Source organism: Manacus candei, unplaced genomic scaffold, assembly GCF_025592945.1.
Source record: "Manacus candei isolate 608988 ecotype Guabito, Panama unplaced genomic scaffold, ASM2559294v1 h1tg000033l, whole genome shotgun sequence".
In the NCBI taxonomy this organism is placed as follows: Eukaryota; Metazoa; Chordata; class Aves; order Passeriformes; family Pipridae; genus Manacus; species Manacus candei.
This window is the reverse complement of record NW_026138081.1, coordinates 5,160,928-5,181,968: the sequence shown is the minus strand read 5'-3', so window position 1 is coordinate 5,181,968 and position 21,041 is coordinate 5,160,928. Positions and strand designations below refer to the sequence as shown.

Sequence of the window (21,041 nt, the reverse complement as noted above, 5' to 3'; positions counted from 1 at the left end):
GGTTTTTTTTATTTTATATTTTTTTTTAACTGCTCCCAGTTTAGTCATGCCTCCTTAAGAGAGAGAACCTATACACAAGCATACACCCCCTCCTTGGCTGAGATCATGAGCTGCTGCTGAACATATCTTTCAGAGCTTGATACTAAGCCAAAGCATTCCTGCAGCCTGGACCATGGGGTGCTGCAATGGCAGTGCAGGGTAAACTACTGAGAGCAGTGGGACAGAGAACACAGGTTTGCTACATAACATCTCCAGTCATCCTGAACACTGATCTTTAAGAATCTTTTTTTTGTTGTTGCTTATAGGATGTACATTCTGGCAGCACCTCAAAGACTGTAGTAACTTCTGTAAATACAAATGAGACTATTACAAAGAAATCTGTCTCTTCTTGATGTCTTAGCATTTATCTAGCCTTTCCTTGCATTTTATCACCCCCAGTGCAGCTGTTCCTCTTCTGATTCTGGACAAAGATGAAAACACTGCCTCCTTGCATCCTTGTAAGTGGGCCCAGTGGGATTCTCAGGGAACCTGAGTCTACTTCCAAACACAGCTATCAGCAGGTTTCACTCTTGTGGTTTTGTCTTCTACTAAGAGCAGCACTAAAATTTTAGAGCCATCTATCATTACTGAATAACTCTATCATTAATCCCACCATCCTCAAATATACTCTCCCTCCCACTTAGAGTACTCTAGGTTTCAGTTTCCTTCACAAGTAGATGTTTAAAACAGAGTGGCTTGTTGACTGGCTCTGCCAAGGGATCACACTAAGTTTGGAAATACCCGCAAGTGACTGTATTTTGCAGTTACAGCTGCCTACAAGACCACCTTGTCTCACTGAATGTAGCAACTACAAGCTCTCACATGCTAAGCAGAGTGTACAAATACACCATCACTGGTGACTTACAGCATCAAACAGAAAACAAAAGGCCCAAGAGTACCTAGACACAAGTCTTCCAGAAAGGACCTAGTGGTTTCTGAACACAGACAGGAAGGGCAGTTCTGTACCACAGGTTTCTTCAGTGCATGGTCTGAGGCAAACCCCTTGGGCCCTGAGATAAGCACCTCCCCACCTGTTTTCTTCACCAGAAGGACAGAATCCCTCCTCTAGAGGTTCATGCTTTCCCCAAAGGGGAAATCAACCCATATCACTGCCATAAGCCTTCTAAAGTAAACCAAGAGACAAGATACCAATGGATTGGTCACAAGACTTGTGCTAGTGCCTCTTCTAAGTACCGCATTAATCAGGGAGCACAACCAACCACACACACTTTGAACTGTTCCACAATTGCCATCTGCATTCTCTCAAAAAGGAAAGACAAACCTAGCAATTGCTTCATCTTAAGCAATGTCATCACCTCACTTGAACCATGGACAAATTTTTACTGCTAAATCATGACAGCCTCCTTGATATTAACAGCAAATCCTTCTCACTCTAGAAATCTGAAAAAAATCTACCACTGCATTCTCCTTTGTCTGACACCCTTCTTAGTAAATATGACACATAAATCTTAGTCAAAACTGACATGTGCTTATCTTTGCATAGAACACCAGCAGGCAGGGTCCCTGAAAAGGGAAAACAAATAAATTTTGACCATGGCTAGATTTACAGGGAAAGGAAAAGAAGCTGCTTTCAACCATGCCCACATAAATAGCCTACAGAAGAGCTCAGTTCATAACCATGCCTGTTTCAGCTGCATGTGTGATAGACTGCAGGTCAGCACGGCAGTGCAGGCTCAGCCAGCCTCATACACTGCCTTAGGGCAACAGATTTCCAATGGCAAAGTAACATGCCCCTTCCCATATGAGGATTCCTAAGAATACAATGCAATGCAGCAACACCTGAGTCATTGTCACCAAAAAGGACTGAAGCTTGAGTGTTTTGTCAAGTGCTTCATACTCCATCCAAACAAAGACACAACAGAGGACAACTGTTTATGGGTGCAATCCTCAAATTCCTGCATCCAGACTATGGAATGCCATGGTCTCTCTGGCACTCATAGACATTTGTCTGCTGCAGTCCATCTCCATATGCCTACTCTTCCTCAGTAGACTGGAACAGCAGCTCATGAGTACACAAGAGGAGTACACTGGCAGGGAGAACATAGAAAAAAAACCACTTAAGTGCAAAAATATCTCCATTCTCTCACTAGAACAAAGCTGCTCTTGGACAAAAAGTGATGCAGATTTGCAAAGAAACTGCATTCACTAGCAAACTGAAACCAAACTACCACAAAGAAGGTGGGGATGGAACATTCTGTTTTATGTTGAAGAACAAATTGCAGAGGCCATAAGTAACAGCAAAACAGAAGGAGAAACTATTCAGCTGAGCATACTTAACCAGAACACAGGGTTCAGTTACCACCTATACATGCAGACACATTAGATCCACCACCCAAGCAACATTTCATGCAACCCCCGACTTATCTGTAAATGCATGTTTAGAAATTCAGGGCAATAATCTCATACAGTGAAGATGAATAATATTGCAGCCCACTGCAGACAGGATAGAAAGAAAACAAAGAGAATTTGTGTAACAAAGCAAAACACAGCAGGAGAGGAACATCTGCTGCTTTTACCAGGAATAACATATGGTTAGTATCTGAGGAAAGGAGAATGAGTTCATTCATATTTAAAAGCAAAAGTAATAGGTCATTCCTTCCAAGTTAAGAGGCAAAATGCCTGTTCCCCTTTCCCTGTTACAGTCCCATCATTCGCAGTCTAGATCTGGCTTTCCAAGGAACTGATGCAGTCAGTATTCTGGCCTGGGCAGTCAAGCTCAGGGCACTTTTCATGTTAGGATGCCAGAAAGAGGAGAATGAGAACACTCATGTAGGAGTTTTGCTTAATCCTAACATAAGCCTGGTTTGTCCACAGCCCAGTCAGAACGGCAACACAAAGACCAGTTTTGTCACCAGCAGATCACAGTTACACTCTGGAGCTGCAAGGCATTTGGCAGCAGTAAGCACGATTAACACAGTAAGTCTCAACTGCTATCGTGAAGCCATCTTCAGTCCCTGAAAGCACTGCTCAGAATTGCAACTAACACAGTCGGTTCCAATCAGAGCACCCAGAAACACATCTTTCTTCGACAAATGTGAGGCCAGATGCATGACAGCAACGTCTTCTAACATCCTACAGAACACAAGCATGCTAGCTGAGAAAGCTTCTACTTCTGCAGTGCTACCCCACACATGGGTCTGCCATACAGCAAAGTTACAAGGCAAGAGGGACAATCAACACATCTTCATCTTCTCTTAAAAAAACCCAAACCAACAGATCAATAAGGTCTTCTTCTGTTTGAACACCTGTTGGTGGGTACCATTTAGTTGTGAAAGCAGAAAAGACCACTGGTACTAGCAAACAGCTGTCAAGATATAGCACACAAGTTAATTCACCTCTGTAAGAGTCCTTCCCTCCCAACAAGATCTTGCCATATTTGCTGGTTCTTCATTTTTCCCAAGTCTGAATCCACACTTGCTCTCTGGAATTCAAGTATTCACTCTGTCAATAGAATTTTCATTGCAAAAGACAGCAAAAAGGATTAGAAGGATTTTGCAGCAGTGCTGAGCAGTCTAAGCCACAAAGAGAACACAGTATAAAAGCTTACTCTGACAATTAAGTGCTAGGAGTAAGTAAAATGGAAAATGACAGGCCAGATTAACTACTGCCAGCATTACTTCCCAGATCCATTCAGGTCACAATATTTTCCAGCCTCCCTTCTCCATCCCTTTAAAACACTCCAGTCTGAGTCCAGGCATATTATTGCCCTGACCCACACATCTCACTTTTTATTTGCTTTCTGTCTGTAGAAGGGAATTAAGGCAAGCAAGCCAGAGATGAACATTCCTACACAGAGTAATCCAAAAGTGTCTCTAGCAGAGCCAAGCATCTGCTTACAAGAAGATGAAGAGGCAGTCTCCCAGGTACCCAGTGTATAGCTCTCATGTAGAGTTCAAGGCTTCTTCAGCCTGTGCCCAAGCAGCAAGTGGAAAAACCAATACAGTACAGAAGAGACGCAGACAGCAACTATCTAGCTAACAGCTCCACAGCCAGAAAGTGCCAGAGGCAAAAAGAGATGCAGTATCAGAATTTTAGCTATTGTCAGACTAAGTATATACCAAGAAGTTGCTAGCAGTCTTACCTTAGAACCAGAAGCTTCATCTTTATGCTTATAAAAGCTGGCTTTTGATGATAAGTTTGTAGAACAAAGTGTCATTTTCTTACATGTTTTGCCTTCCATCATTTACTGATGATCCTACTATAAAAGGATACATTTCACACTAAACTGCAGCAGAAACAGTGCACTTGCATTGTGTAGCAACCTTCTACAGAAGCTGAAAGATGGATGCAGGCTGCTGACTCTAAAGCCTTCTGCAACTCATGCTTCTGGAAATGGCTTAAGTTATTCTTATTTAAGATTTTCCATGTCACCAGAAGTTCATCACAATCAATTTGCAGCATGATCTATAGTCTCCATTTCTTCCATGTGAAAAGGAAGACCTACTGCCTATAAAAGCATTGCAGAATTAAACGTATTTTCAGACACAGGGGGCAATCAACAGTCTTGGAGATCAGAAAGGTTGTAGCACAGATTTAAGTACACCAAAGAGCACTGGAAGAGATTCAATATGGACTTCCATAACAAATACTCCTGGGCTCTTTTTTGTCTAGTATAATTAACCCTGCTTGTGGGTAACAGCGATCAAACTGTAGCAGTCTTGTTACAGTTTCCAGAAAAAGCAGATTTTGTGGAGACAAACAAAATCTATTTGTTTTCCTGTGCAAATCTTGGGACAGATGATCTATTTTTAGGATTACCTGAATCCAGAGCTGGACACCATGATCCCTTTGCATGTGGAAGCCTGAGAAGAAAAGGTCAGAGCAGACCAGCAGTTGTGTGTGAGACTCCAACACAAGCACACAGGACTACAGAAAGCAGCAGTGGCTGAAATGCCTCTGCATGTGACACCTGCCCTCTGCTAAGGAGAAAGGCTGGTATATCACAGGACAGATAAAATTTTAGATTGTCTTTTCTCAAGTTTGTCCTCAGTTCTGTAGTCCCAACATTAAATTTCATTAGCAAGGAGAGCCATTATTACTTCTACCTTGTAAGCTGCTAAACTTTGCCTCAAAAGTCTCACTTTGATCCTCATAGTTATCATCTACCCAGTAATTAAAGGACTTTTTTTCCTCTGAAAATTAAAAGAAGGTTCAGGTATTAACAATGTCCCCAGGCTCCTCTGCCAAGGTCTGAACTTTAGATACAGGACAACTCAGTTGCTCATTACCTTATGCAGCACAAAGAAAAGTAGAAGCATAGCCAAGCCTTCAAATCTGGAGGGACCAGATTTATTCTTGGGATACCAAAATGACAATACCTATGTCAATGAGCACACTATGACCTGAAAAGTGAAGGTAACATTTCACCCCCTAAATTTGTTCATAATCTTACATGAATATTTGAAAATTTTTTTCAAATATAGGAATTTCCAGTTGACCAAGTCCCTTTATGTAGTTACTGCTCATGAGGCATTAAGAAACCCCACAGCAACAGGATTTTTTTGTTTTCGGAACACCAAATATTTCAGCAATCCTGCCCAATGAAGCCTGGCGAGGAAGTGCTTCTGTTTGATGCAAAAGGAGGTAAGGTCTAGCTCAGGAAGAGATCATCAAATTCACCTTCCTCCAGAAGAAAGACAAGTACAACCTCTTGGACATTTGTTCTGCACTCAGGTCACAACATGCAGTGCTATATGCTTGGAGAAGAGTGGCTGGAAAGCTGCCCAGAGGAAAAGAACCTGGGAGTGCTGTCAACAGCTAACTGAACACAAGCCAGCAGTGTGCCCAGGTGGCCAAGAAAGCCAATGGTATCCTGGCCTGTATCAGAAATAGTGTGGCCAGCAGGATCAGGGAACTGATCATCCTCCTGTATTCAGCACTGATGAGGCTGCACCTTGAATCCTGTGTTCAGTTTTGGGCACCTCCCTTCAAGAAAGATATTGAGGTGTTGGAGCATGTCCAGAAAAGGGCAAAGAAGCTGTGTCTGGAGCATTAGTCCTATGAGGAGCAGCTGAGGGAGTTGGGGTTTTTCAGTCTGGAGAAAAGGAGGCTCAGGGGAGACCTTATTGCCGTCTACAACTATCTGAAAGGAGGGTGTAGTGAGGTGGGATTCAGTCTCTTCCAAGTAACAAGCAGTAACACAGAAGGAAAGGGCCTCAAATTGCATAAAGGAAGGTTTAAACTGTCTATTAGGAAAAATTTCTATGATAGAAGGTTTGTCAAGCATTTTAAGAGGCCGCCCAGGGAAGTGGTGGAATCACCATTTCTGGAAGCGTTCAAGAGATGCGTAGATGAGCACTCAGGGACATGGTTTAGTGGTGGACTTGGCAGTGCTACGTTAATGGTTGGACTCGATCTCAGATGTCTTTTCCAACCTAAACGGTTGGAAAAATACCTACAATTTGGTATCTCAAGTCAAAAACACAGGACAAAGTATCTTGGGGTTCAACAGAGAATCATACAAATCTTCCTCTGTAGTATAGCTATCACTGCATGTTTGCATTCTGGATAAACTGTGTGGTTTATTTAATGCCCACTACAGCAAAATGTGCACCTTCACAGCCTGACCTCCAGGAGCATAGCACTCCAGAAGCCACTACTGACACAGAAGCAGAAACCCCCTCTCTGCTTCTTTCTACCTTAACATTTTCCACCCAAGAACAGCATTTCCACATTAAGATTTTGTTTTTCTTTCCAGGTAGCAACCATATATTCCCAAGTTTGGTACCTTACCTGGGAGTGAATGACTAAATGAGTAACAACTTCTGTGTCTAGCTACACTAATGCCAATGCCTGCCATCCTGCCCCATGCAGTACCTAAACTCATTTCCTCCCCGCGGCCGCCCATGCTCTGCATACCTACAAGGTCACCACCTCCCTTTGTGCCAGGTGTGGCTGGCACATCCTCACACCAGCAGCTGAAAGCTTGGCAGCCTTACAGCCACACATTGGGAAAACCACAACATAATGAATTTGCACACCACAGTACAAGATGTGCAGCCCCACATTACACCCCATTACACTGTAAACAGTCATTAATTGTGGAAGTGAATTCACAAATAATTTTTACTCAATGAGCTTTTGCTTCTGTACTTTAGCTATTTTAGCTCTTCTTGTTCCAGAAGACATCAAAAAAGCTCATCTTTTGTTACAGAGTTACCTATAGAACACTGACAAGTTATTCAAGCACAAGTTTCACCACCCCAGCAATATCTTCTTCACCAATATATTCTTCAAGACCAAGGAGAAAGAATGGGACTTAAGCTTTTAATACCAATACAAAGCAAACTGGATTGAATTTGGAATTTACCTAGCACTTTTTTTGCCAAACACAGCCTAAAGGCAAAAACCTATGGCCAAATAATTCTTCCTCACAGAAGCTAGGCGACATAATCTCATTCCAAGAACTAGTTCCTGGACACCAGGAGACTGGTAGATTGTTGCAAGGTTTGTCTTTCCAAATGTACTCAGATTATCAACTTCTTAAGAGTAACTTCATGTAAAAGAAACAGGCTAGTTCAATTTAAATTAGTTACATTTTTATGTGCTTTTTCATTTAATGGAGATTACCTCTCCATTACAGACAAATGCATACTGAGGAAACTGATCCACCCTCAAAAAGGGGAAAGGATCTCTGCAGTAGTCTTTTAGACATCAGGTACAGAGGGTGTAACAACAATCACCCTTAACGGTGCAAGTCTGAAGTAACTCTACTTGAACTCATGGGATCATCCTAGTATACTAATATTTTAAGCAGGCTTTTTGAAGCTGGCTTAATGTAGTGGATTGGTTAGAAATGCGAGGACATATGAACATGGCTAAGGCTATGGATGAGCTGCTAAAGTATAAGACGCAGTCTGACTAGGCCCATGAGAAAGTCTGAGATAGCAGGGCCATGAGAAAGCGGCAGTGTCCTTGGGTATCCTAAATTGAGCTGGGAAACAGAGCTAGGCATTACCAAAACAAAGGCACTTAACGAGCCACCTGTGTAAGCAATGGGAAGCAGTTAAGATGATATCACCACCTAACTGAGCACCAATAATGAGCCTGATTTCTGTAATATTCATGAACCTATTATAGAGTGTATATTAAGCTACTGTCAATCTACAATAAACGAAGTTCCTGGATTCTCATATTGAGGTGTCTAGAGCTTTCCGTCGCGACGTTATACTGGCGCCCGTGGACAGGGACCAAGTGGGGGTCCCTAGGAGGTCAAGTCGGATCTCCTGGGTTGGAGTCAAGTCGGACTCCCGAGAGCCAAGTCGGGTTCTCGCAGCCGTGGTCGGACGTAGGAGTTTTTGTCGGTCTTGCCGTGCAGCACAAGAAGGCGAAAGGGCTGGACGAAAAAGAGCTCAACTTGCCGCCGCCGGACGCCTCCCTTTCGGGGATTTCGGACGGCGAAAGAGTTAAGTTCCGTGCTTCCAGGGCCCGGCGCCCGGGACGACTCCTGAAGAAGGAGGCCCGCCGACAAAGCCGCAAAGTCTCGTGGTAAGGGCTGCACAAAGCGTGGTAACACGTTTTTTAGGTAATAGAGGGACAGGCGGCACTATCATTGCTCCAATGCTTTCTGGGAAAGCGGGGAGTTAAGACGAACTGGCTTTGTGGCAAATGCTGCTTTCATGTAAGGGCCAGGGATATGAAGCGAACACTGTAACTGCCTTTACTATCTCTACTTGGAAAGAACTTAGTGATAAACTCTTTACTGCTGCCTGTAAGGGAGAAAAAGTTGCTGCTTCCCTCCTTACAATTTGGCGATTGTTATCTGGAACAGTCAAAGGCATTAAAGCACAGTCTGAGGACATTAGGATGCTACTGGATACCATCATACGGAGAAATCGTGTAAAAAGGGAGTCGAGCGGAGTTGAAGGGAGCCGGAGCGGGACCAGAGATCACGGAACGGGGCCGGAAACAACGGAGCGGCCCCGCCAACATGAACGCGGTGCTGGCGTCTCGGCAATGCATATCCAGGACGATTGGAGACGACAGCTGCGGCGTGAAAGTACTGCTGATGGACCAGGGACGAACTTTACGAACACTATGACTGAGTTCCACCTTAAGACACTTCCAGCTTTTCATCTGAACTGTGCAGCGGGACTGCGCTGCACATTTGTGGCTGTGTTCATGGCGCTGGGTGCTTGCGCCGGGCAGCGGGGCAGTGGCGGTGGTCGCGCCGCCTGCGTGTCCCCGGCTCGGAGCGCTCCCGGATGCCGCAGAGCCGGGGGCCGGTGATATCGCTCGGAGCGGTGCGCGGCCCCGGCTCGGAGCGGTGCGCCCGCGCGCGTGCACGCCGGCGGCCCCGGGCGCGGCGGGCGGCGGGGGGGCTCTGTGTTCCCCGCGCTGCTGACAGCCATGGTCCCGGGGGGTGTGCGTTCCCCTTCCCTTCTTTGCAGCGAGTGGTTTTTCCCTGGTGCTGCTCCTCTTCCTAGAGTTAATGACGGTAGCAAAAACATTGGGGGGTGCAGTCGGGGGAGGGGGAAAGCTGTTTCTCTTTTTCCCCGTTACACCAATCACCCCTTCTCTGAAACGTGCCTGTTTGCAGCTGTTCTCTCCCTCTCCTATGTTTTTGTCTTTTCTTAAGCAGACCCTGTGATTAAGTTCCTTCTGCTGATCTTTCTGGGTGAGCCCAGCCCCTCCTTCCCCTCCTTCGTCCTTCGGCAATGAGGAGCGTGGGGGGAGGCAAAGACGGTAAAACACGGAAAAAAGGGAAAAGAGAAAAAACAACTTAAAATTAACAATATCCCAACTTATAAATCAAATAAGATTGCATTGTTTTTACAGCAATAGGTGTTAAGCATGCAGTGTGCTCATGGCATTTTCAAATGTTTTCTTCAAAAACAGAAAGGGAGACTGACGAAAAATCCTTTGAAGGAAGATTAGAAATAACGCGACATCCGTGCTTAGCTTTTGCATATTGCAGAAGGTTGTTAAGAATTTCCTATAGTTTGCCATTTTGCTTCTCTTACATGAAATTTGGCTGTTTCCTCCAGGGGCAGGGTGCAGGTAGAAGATTTGGAGACGGAACGATGAGACAGAAGGGGATATAGTCTTCCCCCTGCAAAAGTAGCTTTATTGCCTTTATGATAAAATATCATTGCTCTATAAGAAGCGTTGAAGATTTCCAAGATAATATTCTGTTCTTTCTTACTGTATTTGTCTTTTACATGGAGAGTTATGCAGGATTTGCAGATTGCTGATGGCGGCTATGCCATAAATTTCCTTTGAATTATGAAACTGACAAGAAGTGCACAGCCAATGACCACTTGAAAATGTGTGTGTGATTGAGGAGTGTGTCTGAGGTGGCCACCTGAATGTTGTATGAAAGAAAAAAGCTACATGAATGTGTGAATGTGTAAACTTAAAAATACTTTCTGCCGGTGTCAAGATTTTAGAGATGTGTAACGTGATTCTGTTGAACCATAGTGATTCCTTATTCTGAATGGGCTCTAAGTTATACAATGGATATTGACAGTTATTGTAATCTTAGTAATAGCTCGTGTTGCCTTTTCTTGTATTACTAGACGTCTAAATACTACGACAAAGAAAGCATTGTTGGCACGAAATAAAAACGGGGGAATTTGTAGTGGATTGGTTAGAAATGCGAGGACATATGAACATGGCTAAGGCTATGGATGAGCTGCTAAAGTATAAGACGCAGTCTGACTAGGCCCATGAGAAAGTCTGAGATAGCAGGGCCATGAGAAAGCGGCAGTGTCCTTGGGTATCCTAAATTGAGCTGGGAAACAGAGCTAGGCATTACCAAAACAAAGGCACTTAACGAGCCACCTGTGTAAGCAATGGGAAGCAGTTAAGATGATATCACCACCTAACTGAGCACCAATAATGAGCCTGATTTCTGTAATATTCATGAACCTATTATAGAGTGTATATTAAGCTACTGTCAATCTACAATAAACGAAGTTCCTGGATTCTCATATTGAGGTGTCTAGAGCTTTCCGTCGCGACGTTAGCTTAATACATCTTATTGGCTCCTCCTGAACCTCACCTACATGCAAAAATTTTTTTCAATTTGAAAAACGGGCTGCCTTCTACACTTAGAGAAAATTCTACCATTATCATGTAAATTTTTAGCTCCATATCCAAGAGGGTGATAGAGAAGTACTCAAAGACAAGAAAGACTAAGATAATTGCAAGTCCTGGAGGAAAAAATATCTAGATAAAATGTACTGATTTTACACTTGATATTGATCTTCATGGCATGAAAGACAAAACCCCCCCACTGTTATTGTACCCATTCAGTGAAGTTAACCACTCATGGGGATTAAACAAATTGAACAGTCAGTGGGAGTGCCAAAAGTAGAAAGAGGGTGCAAAACTTCCCTATGTATTGGGAGCCTGTTAAACAATTGGCATGAAAAAGCAAAATCAATGTTGGCATAAAAAACCAAAATCAATGTATGCTTGACACAGCAGGAATCGGTTACACTGCAACTAAATGCTCAATGCAGGAGGACTACAAACAGCTTGCTTTACCAAGTACAGTTGCTTGTCACCAAGTACCTCAGAGAAAAAAAAATAAATCTTACGATATATCTCAAATTCAGCTTGTCTGGAGCAACGTTTGGAGAGGCTGCAGCCTGTTCATCATTCTGTAAAAAGCAGTATTTCTGACTCAAGTCCTCACTTTGTCAGCACCAACCAACACACCAGTACACAGCTGGAAATGGTGGAAAAAAAACACTGGGCACAGGTACACAGGTCAACCAAGGCAACAGAGATCAACCTACAAGGGGTAACCAGGACTATTTTCCTCAGCCATATTGCCAGAGGTCAGAAATATATTGGTACCAACTCTTAACATTCAGCCACTCAAATGTTTCAATTTCTTCCAACTTCAGTGCTCAGGCCCTTTCAAAAGTCTTGAAAGTACAATACACATATCCTTTCCCAACTTCCTGTGCTGCCACACGTTTCATGAAAGGCAGCCTGTTTCTAACTAAAAAAAAACAAAACAAACCAACACACAAATCGTTCTGAAAAATCTAGATGTTTTCTGTGAATCATTTAAAACTTAAAAAAGAGGTACTGACAGATTCCAACCTATACTGCAACAAGGCTATCTTCAGGTGACATACCTCTCAAATAGTAGATCTGACGTAGCAAATTCTTTTTCAGATGAATATTTCATATGGATGAGTTCACCCCAGGCTCATGTTGCCATAAAACTGCCACTCTGCCAACACAGAGACAAGTCCCTGTCCCAGAACTAAGTTACATATCAACAGTTCTAATGCCCACCACAAATAGCTGTCTTTTCTTGTGACTCTTAAAACAGATTTGTTTAACTAGTGAAGACTACTTTCTATCATGAACTGCAGGGTCCTTCCTGTTAGAAAGGCGAAGAGAAGAGAGAACTTGAGCAAGTGTGATAGTAGACCAGTTATACTGCCAATTTCCTTAAACAGCCACTGTTTGCCAAGGACATAGGCAACACCCTTTCCCTCAAGCATGCCTTCATTTTCAACTGAAGGATCCATTCTTGTAAAGAAGGAATACCTCAATCTATACATTCCAGTTGAACCCAGCTGGGGTCACTGGAACATATGTTTTAGGAGCATATGGTCAGTGCCTGATCCTCTACTACAGTCACAGGGAAAATAATACATACAAGTAGTGCTGGATTCCAACCTGCCACTCCAAGGTTAGGTGAGACACCTGATCACCAGCTAGTTTGACATAAGCACTTCCCAAGATGCTCAGCTCTACCTGTAAACACAACTGGCTGTTAAGGTAACTGAGTCAGAGGGGAATCAGCCACAGTGCACAAGGCTATGTGGCGGAGGGGGGGGGGGGGGGGGGGGGGGGGAGAAATCTCTTCCCCTCACACACAGCAAGTGGTTTGTCACATCAAAAGTCAAAGAGCTGTTTTGCAATATGTTAGTTGATGACTAAGCTGTGCTAATTAAAACTCTGTCTTCACAATAAGGGATAAATACAAATGTCCATTCCACAAAATATTGGGGGGAGGTGGGAAGAAGTGACTGTCGTCACTTAAATGAAACAATATCCTGCCTCCAGGACATGGTGGCTGCTGAAAACCTCTATTCCTTCCTGTCTACCAGAGATTAAACCAAAGATTCACAGGGGTTAAGCTGGTCTACAAGTTACTTTAAAAGAAACACCAAAAATCCCCACTAAAAACCCGAACTACTGTCACACCACCTCAGGTCATACACAAAGAAACAGGCAGAGGAAGTTCCCTATGGCCTCCTATCAGTGGACAAGAAAGAAAGTATTTGCGGAGGAAAAAAAAAAAATCCATTTTGAAAATTCTGTACCATTTCCTTAATTTTTAATACCAAAAGTGCCATATGTCTCTGGAGTTTGAAAAGGATGATCTACCTTGGACCAAAACAAAACCCCAAACCCAAAAAACGGCCACAAAACTAAGAAAGTAAAAACATTTTCATTTCACAGGATTAAAATAACAGCAGAGAGGAATCCCGTGTTCTGTACTGCAACTTGTTGCAGTCTCTCATACACACATTTCACTATAATTGTTTCAAATCACAGAAGATGATCAGGACGTTGAAAACCAGTAGAATACAATAACTAAGTACAGGGCACCCATTTGCAGGAAATGCCCTGCATAAGCAAATCAAGAGTAGAGAATAGATAAAACCAACACCACCTATGTCTTTCTGTTTTTATTTTCAGGTCATAAAAGCAATCTTTACTCTGAAAATGAGCATTTCTGGGATTTAAGATTTGTTGGGTTAATAGTGCTAGGCAAAGGCAGTTATGCCTAGCCCATAATTTTACCCACATAACATGTGGTAGTGATGTCTTTTCAGGATATTGTCAACAGAATCAACCTTAAAAAACACTGGAACTGTTCGAAAGTGCTGATAAACTCCTTCCTACAGCTAATGTTTCCACACAGGTTTACATCAAGAAGCCACACTGGATTACCTTTGAAATGCACACTCCCCCATCTGTGCACAGTCACTAGCAAAAAGCACTTCAATCAGTCTCCTCAGACGAGCATCTTCTGATGGAGCCTTACTCTCTCCACACCATCACCATTTCGCACACGTTTTTGAGCTCAGCTTATCTAGACATTCTATATGCCTACATAGGCAAAAATCGTGCTGTTTGCAAAGAGATCAGATTTTTATATCATCACTGTAGGACTTTTCCAATTCTGCATTAGGAAAAAACACTCTCCATCAAAATGAAACATGAGAGCACTGTGCCAATACACATATGCTACCTGTGCAGACACACACAATCTCTGTCTTCTAGGGAGGATCTTTAATTTGCCTAAATCCCTCCTATCCCTCTATTCTGTACTGATACCAAAGAGGGTCTTGAACCACCCTGCAGAGATAACAGCCTTTAGTCAAAGATGGCAAACTCCCTTACAAATGCACTGGAAGGCCAGCTCAGCCAGACCCAGGACAGATTATCCACAGAAGATTGCCACCATCTATCCTCAGAGAGCCCACTATCACAAACCACGCTGCTATCCTAGCACACCTGCTTTTAGAAGCCCAAGGATGAGCTTCTCATCAGCTTCTTACTGCTAAGGAAAGGCTAAAGAGGCTAACTCAGAACACTTCTTCCCTTCTCTTCTTGATCTGCATGATATTTTTTAACAGCTTTGCCTGATGCAAGCATTTCACATCAGACCTAATCATATTTTCACCACCGACCTTTCCCCATAGCCACACATAAGATTTAGTGAAGAGGCACTATTTTTTGTTATATCACGTGCAGAGTCATATTTCACTGTACACCTAAGCTTCAAGCTCATCTCCCTGCTGCTGTGCAGATTATCTTTATACTGAGAACAGATAATCTGCATAATCAAAACAGTATGTAGGTTGCACACACCCTAGAAAACTTATAGAGCTCTTTGGACTAGTGATCAGAAGTTGGTCTCTTAAGGAGTACTCAAAAGCATCTGAGAAACAATATTTATTTGCTTTGGCCAAGAAGAGACAGAATGAAAAATTACTTCTAAATATCAGTGACATGTTCCAACATGTACCAAAAGATGCCACTATATACAAGTCCAATGTGTCTTGCATCAACAGAAAATTGGGGGGGTTTATGTAATGATACAAAAAATAAACACATACAGAGCCACCAAGATATCTATTAAACTGAAGTGTACAAATACCACCCAGGAGCACCCAAAAAAAAATAAAATCTCAAAATATTTAAATGATCATTCCTAAAGAGACCCTCTTAAAACTAGAGTCTTTGCACTCAAGGTAGCAGTTACAGAAAACAAGGACAACAGGCGGGACAGGAAAAAGAGAGGTAGCAAAGGAGCTTAATGCCTTATCACTGCTAAAGGGATCTGAGGGGAACAGGGCGTAGTCAGAAGAATTAGCCCTATCTTGATTAGCATCAGAACAAAGGCTCACATTAGTTTGTCAGCACTAGGACTCTCCCAGAGCAGTGGATAATAACCTCATTTAAAGCATTAAAGGGATTTCCTCCCCACTTCACCCCCCTCCAATCTACATCCCTTCTCTAAAGGGGGATAAAAGGATGAGGTCCAAAAATTCTTCTGTTTAATTCTCTGAAAAACATACCAGGTTTTTTGTTTTGTGTTTTTTTTTTTTTTTTTTTTTTTACAACTGAAACATAAAATACACAAGTAAGATCCCTCTGTGAAAGGTTTTCAAAGGTAACATTTGGGAGCAGGTATGGAAAAAAAAAAATCAAATCAAAACAAAAACCATTTTCTGTTCAAGAGAAAAGGTCAGATAGTACAGGTGACTTTATCATGCATGCTTAACTCTGGAAGGCAGGAAGGACTTTTAACAGTTTCTACAACTAAACCAGGGAGACGTAAGGGAGTGAAGAATACAAGGAAAAAACCCATAGCTTATCATATCTGAACACCACAAAACCCAGGCTAACAGAGGTGTCGGGAAAAATACTAACGCATGGCTAAAAAGGAGTCAGACCCTGAGAACATTTTAGAATATTTCCTGTTTCGAAAGCTAGTGATGCTAGCAAGTGGTTGTCTCGCTGTAGGAGAACATGGAAGGTAGCACATTCTGACACTAGTTTACAGAAGAGTCATGGTATTTGGACAAAATGCAGGTTTAAAAAGCAAAACAGTAACAGCATCAGCTTTCATCTTACCTGGTGTTGACACAGGCTGGCATACAATGGTTGTCAAGTTAGCAAGATTAAACTGACGATTCAGTGAGGATAGGTTGATTCACACACCTAGGACTGCACAAAAAGAGTAAGTATTAGCTGTGAATACATAGGGGGTGAGAAGGGCACTCTCACATAAAAGAGCAGGAGGCTTGAGGGGTAGAAGTAGCTCTACTGTTTTTAGGACACAGGCACATAGCTACGCTTCAGGTACAGACATTATGCACAAAATTCAGATCTGGGTCTGAGATATACTGCACAAGTTACTCAGAATCAAAGAATATGCAATCTACCCTCACATATTCCATTTAAAAATCTCAAGTATGAGAAGAGAACAGTTTCAAGCATAGCAGAGTGTTACCAAAATAATTTTTCAGCAGCACTCAAGCTTTGTTGTTGGGTTTTTTTCAGTGGGACAGAAACTCCCCGAAAGTTACCTAAAATACACACATTAAAACCGCATCAAGTCCAGCCATCAGATACACACATATCAGAGATTGCAATACTGCATACTTCCCAAATAAGTATAGGAGAAAGGAAATTTATTTCTACAGTGCCAAAATTCATGGGTATGTTTTATTGTCTTATCACCCCACACATCCTCTTTATCCAGCATTAGTACTAAAAATTTCAGTACTTAAAAAGATGGTTATCAATAAGGTAACCTCCTCCATTTCAGAAAGTACAACAAACTGAGAACTGGGCGAACTGGTCATCCAAGTGAAAGTAAAAGCCATGCAGCTGAAAGGAATTTTTGTCTAGCCTGCTTAAAGATATCCTTTGTTGCTAAACATTTTATTGTCATATTTAAATGTCAGCGTTTTAAGTCGCAGATGTGTGCAAGCCCTGCAAAACAGGAAACCAGAAACAGACTTGAGATGGAGATTCTCATAGCTAATGAAATGAAAAGTAAACCTAGCAAACTGCTCTTCGTATCTCTCACATGCTTACCCAAAGACACAACCCCTCATCTTATAACCTTGCTCCCCATACCCACGAAATGTTTAATAGATCTGTTAGTAAGCCTGTATAGTTTCGTAGTTTACCCATATACCAGGGCAAAGCCTGCAATGAGTTTCCAGCACACTTTCGTTGCACATCACAGAACCAGTTTGCAGCATTTCAGGATCACACAGCTCTTTGCAATAATGCTTTAGTTTTCTAAAGACGCTACTCAATTTTCCTAAGGGGAAAACAGGAGCCTCCTTCTCCTGAAGCAAGCAGCATGCCTTTTTTGGACTTCCAAAAGGAGTGAGGGGCCCTTGGAGAGAAGTTGGCTTTAAAGCTTTCAGGATGATCACACATATGGCCACTGGCTCACCAGTGGCATATGTGGCAGCAGATGGAGAAGTGAAGGTTTCATAACCTCCGAGTAATGCTCTGCAATTTTGACACTTCTCTGGAAAAGCAGAGATGTCAATCACCCTTCCAGGCTGGTGTTTTGGCACAGAAGGGGTTCTCCTCAGTCTGAGCACCAATACCAAAGGTTAACCTATACAGGCTATTTTGGAGGCAGTTTCTGTTTTAGCCTTCAAATATAATGAATTCACATGCAGCAGAGAAGGATCAATTGCTGTTAAGTTTTCTTCACTGCAAATCAGCTGGCTTTTAGCTAATTAGAGAGCAACACATACCCAGTATGCATCCTTTCTTTTAAAGGGGGCAGTGGGGAAGGCGTTTTAATTAACATCAGAGCACCTTACTAGGTCTAACAAATAAAATGCCTTTTTAAATGGGCTCTAATACCCAAAGGAGATTCTGGCATATCCCCCAGTACAACTGTATTAGTGTGAGCTGCTCTAACATATCATCCTTGAAGACTTTTAGGAAGTTATATACAGAGAAGAGAAAACCCAAACAGCTTAAATAGATCAGAGACATTCAAACATTTCACTAATTTATATGTTTAACACTACACATACAGACTACAGCTCCCTTCAAAGCAGTCTCTAATAGCTACTGTTAGAATTCAATTCGCAAGTTTAGATACTGAAAGATCAGTAATTTTACATAGAGCAAGAACATAATTCTCAAGCCCACTTACAGAAGTTGGGTGGGGATTTGGGAAGGGTGTCATTTGGTTTTGGTTTGTTTGGACATTTTTGAAAGCAAATGTATCAACAGGATTTCTCTCTTTAAACTTATGCTCCCCTAGAAGTCCTGCAGAAAGAGATTCCAATACACCAACGTAACTTCTATCTTCATTCCCAAACAAGCTGAAAACTTGGTTTTGATCAGAGATTCTTTCAATTCCCTCTCATTTTATTACAAAATCCCATTAAATCAATGCAGGGAAAAAAAAACAGGAACAGCATCAAACCACAGCAACATTTAATTATAAACTAGAAGGAAAAATCAGTTGAGGAAAAATGTAAACAGCTTTAAAGTTTTCAAAATGGTTCTGGCCCTTTTAAAGCGTAAGCTAAGGAAGCTACGGACAGAGACACAGAGTATTGAAGCTGGTTCACTGCTGAGCATGAGATTAAAATGGTGCACATTTCAGCCCTGTAAAGTTCAACCATCTACAAGGAAGTCATTCCTATGGCAAGTGTACACTGCAAGAATGACAACCATCCTAGTCTATAGCACAAATATGATGCAGTGTTTCATTTGCCACATAAAAGTGATTCCAGAAGCTAGTTTCCCTTTCCCCTGCTCTACCAGCTACAAAAGCTGAGCTTTACCTTGCCCACAAGGTTACTGCGGCAGTGGTGATGACCAACCCATTCCACTCAACACTCACTTATACCAGGAAGCAAATTTACTGCTGGTGGGCTGGTTGCGAGGATAGCAGTTCCCCTCAGGGAATCACCAGAGCGACAAGAGACACATCGATCCTTTGCACTGCAGAGAAGGTTCTCAATGGACGCTCCACTTTCAGAGCCTGCCCACTGTTCAACACAGAGAGAGAGAAAGACAGAAGCTGGGGGAAAAGGGACAACTCAGGCAGTAGGAAGGAGGTAGGGGCTTTATATCTCTAACTTCTGGTCCTGCAGCTCTTCAGTGTGAACTTCCTCAAAAAACTGTCTTGAATTACCACACACAAATATCATCAGTTTAAAATAAATAAGCAAACAATAGGCCAATTTTTCCCTGGTCCCTTATTAGCATCACCAGGCTTAGTCTGAAAATACACTTTGCAGATTGCATCACATAGCAAGCCATGCAACAGCACTAAGCTTCCTGTGAGAGAGCAGTAGCTGCCGCTACTCAGCAACAACACAGCCAGCATACAAATGGCAGGTGAAAACATTTTTTGCTACATACAGAAGCTCACTTCTTGACATTTACGGGAAGCATTTCTACTGGTTAAACTTAAAATCAATTTTTGCAGCTACTTAAACACAACTTCTATCAGAGTCAAGGAAAATACAGTCTGTATAAATACACAATAGCAAAGCCAGATGACTTCCACAGATGGACTTACAAAGACAGAGTGCTTCACTTATGTCATCTACCTGTCCCGAGCTGAGGGTTAAATTGTTACATCTGAAGTAATTCCATTTGTACCCAGAATAGCTTCATGGCAGAGATTAAGCATGTATGGATGGCACTTGCAAGGACATGACACTTGTGATGACAGCTACATAAACATAATTATAGACTATGGTATTTTTAGCAAAAGAAATCTACTGTGATCAATACCACAACATGAACACCTTTGCTACGTGTGGGTTAATTTTTCCCCTCTTACTGTTTTCGGAAACGCTTTTATGTTTCCATTTACATACTCCTAAAGCAGAATTCAACCCATGCTGCCTCTCCTCCCTTCCTCCCAGCCTTTTAGGCAAGTGGGTTGTAGAACCAACCCTGCCAGTAAAAGATGCCTCTCTCCCAGCTAAGCCTGATCAGCTGGGATCAGCTGGTTATAGCAGCCGACAAGTGGCTCAGAGGGCAGGGGAGCTGCAGGGAGTCCCTGTGCCAAGCAGAGTGCACAACAGGACACAGTCTGGGAAACTCTGAAGCAAGGCTTTCAAGCTACTGACCTTTCATGCAGTTATTGGTAGATAATGAACTTCTCCAGGTGCATCTCAGAGAAGCAATAAGAGATGCAACTTCCAAAACGGCCAAAAAGGAAAAAAAAAAAAAAAAAAAAAAGAGAAGATAGCAGTGGCCTAACACAGACTCCCAGTATAGTCAAACCTTCCTGGACTGACAGAGACCAGCAACTTACATCTGTCTGCTCAGGAAAGCAAAACAAGCAAGAGACCTACGTGGGTGGTACAGCAGTAGATGGCTGTGGTGTGATCAAGTACACTCATAACAAGCAGAAGTGATGCAACAGGAAGAGCCACAGATACCCAAACCTGCAGCTATGAGGTTGCACACTTGAGATTAAGACCATTGCAGGCTGCTCTTACTGAGAGTTGGAACAATTTTCCAAGCAGGAGTAAAGTAGCTGAAAACAACCATGATCATGGGTCAGAACTAATTTCATCAAAACCACTACACTAGTGGCAGGACACACATTTAGTGGCTTCAGTAACCACTGCTCACTGACTCCCCAGGCAGCTCGTGAGTTCAAGCAACCATTTCAGTCCACCTTCACATGCTGCACTAAATATAAACTGCTGATAACTGTGTGGAAACTGTTCCAGCAGAGACACAGTGCACTGCACAACTCAACGATGTTGGATCCTCCTCAGACTACAGGTGGTCAATTTGCATGACAAGAAGAGAGAGAAGAAATTTCCCAACCACAAGTGAAGCAGAGACTTTGGTTCTGTCTCTGCTACACTTGTGGTTGGGAAATTTCTGCCTCGAGATCATTACTGTCCCAGAGTCATACTTCACTGAATCCTCTGTGTATTAAAAAAAAAAATCAAAACCTTTAAAGGGGG

At 42.5% G+C, this 21,041-nt stretch overlaps 1 protein-coding gene across 4 annotated transcripts in view; it reads right to left on the bottom strand.

The window, feature by feature from the left end:
- Window positions 1-21,041, bottom strand: part of SUSD6 (sushi domain containing 6) — an 88,289-nt gene that overhangs the window by 64,779 nt on the left and 2,469 nt on the right. For 3 of the 4 annotated variants that reach the window (XM_051791460.1, XM_051791463.1, XM_051791461.1), the window contains exon 2: window positions 16,183-16,275. The gene's annotated coding sequence lies outside the window, so the exon portion shown is untranslated. Of the gene's footprint in view, window positions 1-16,182; window positions 16,276-18,884; window positions 19,958-21,041 lie in introns of those variants that run through there. The other variant, XM_051791462.1, reaches the window with a different exon arrangement.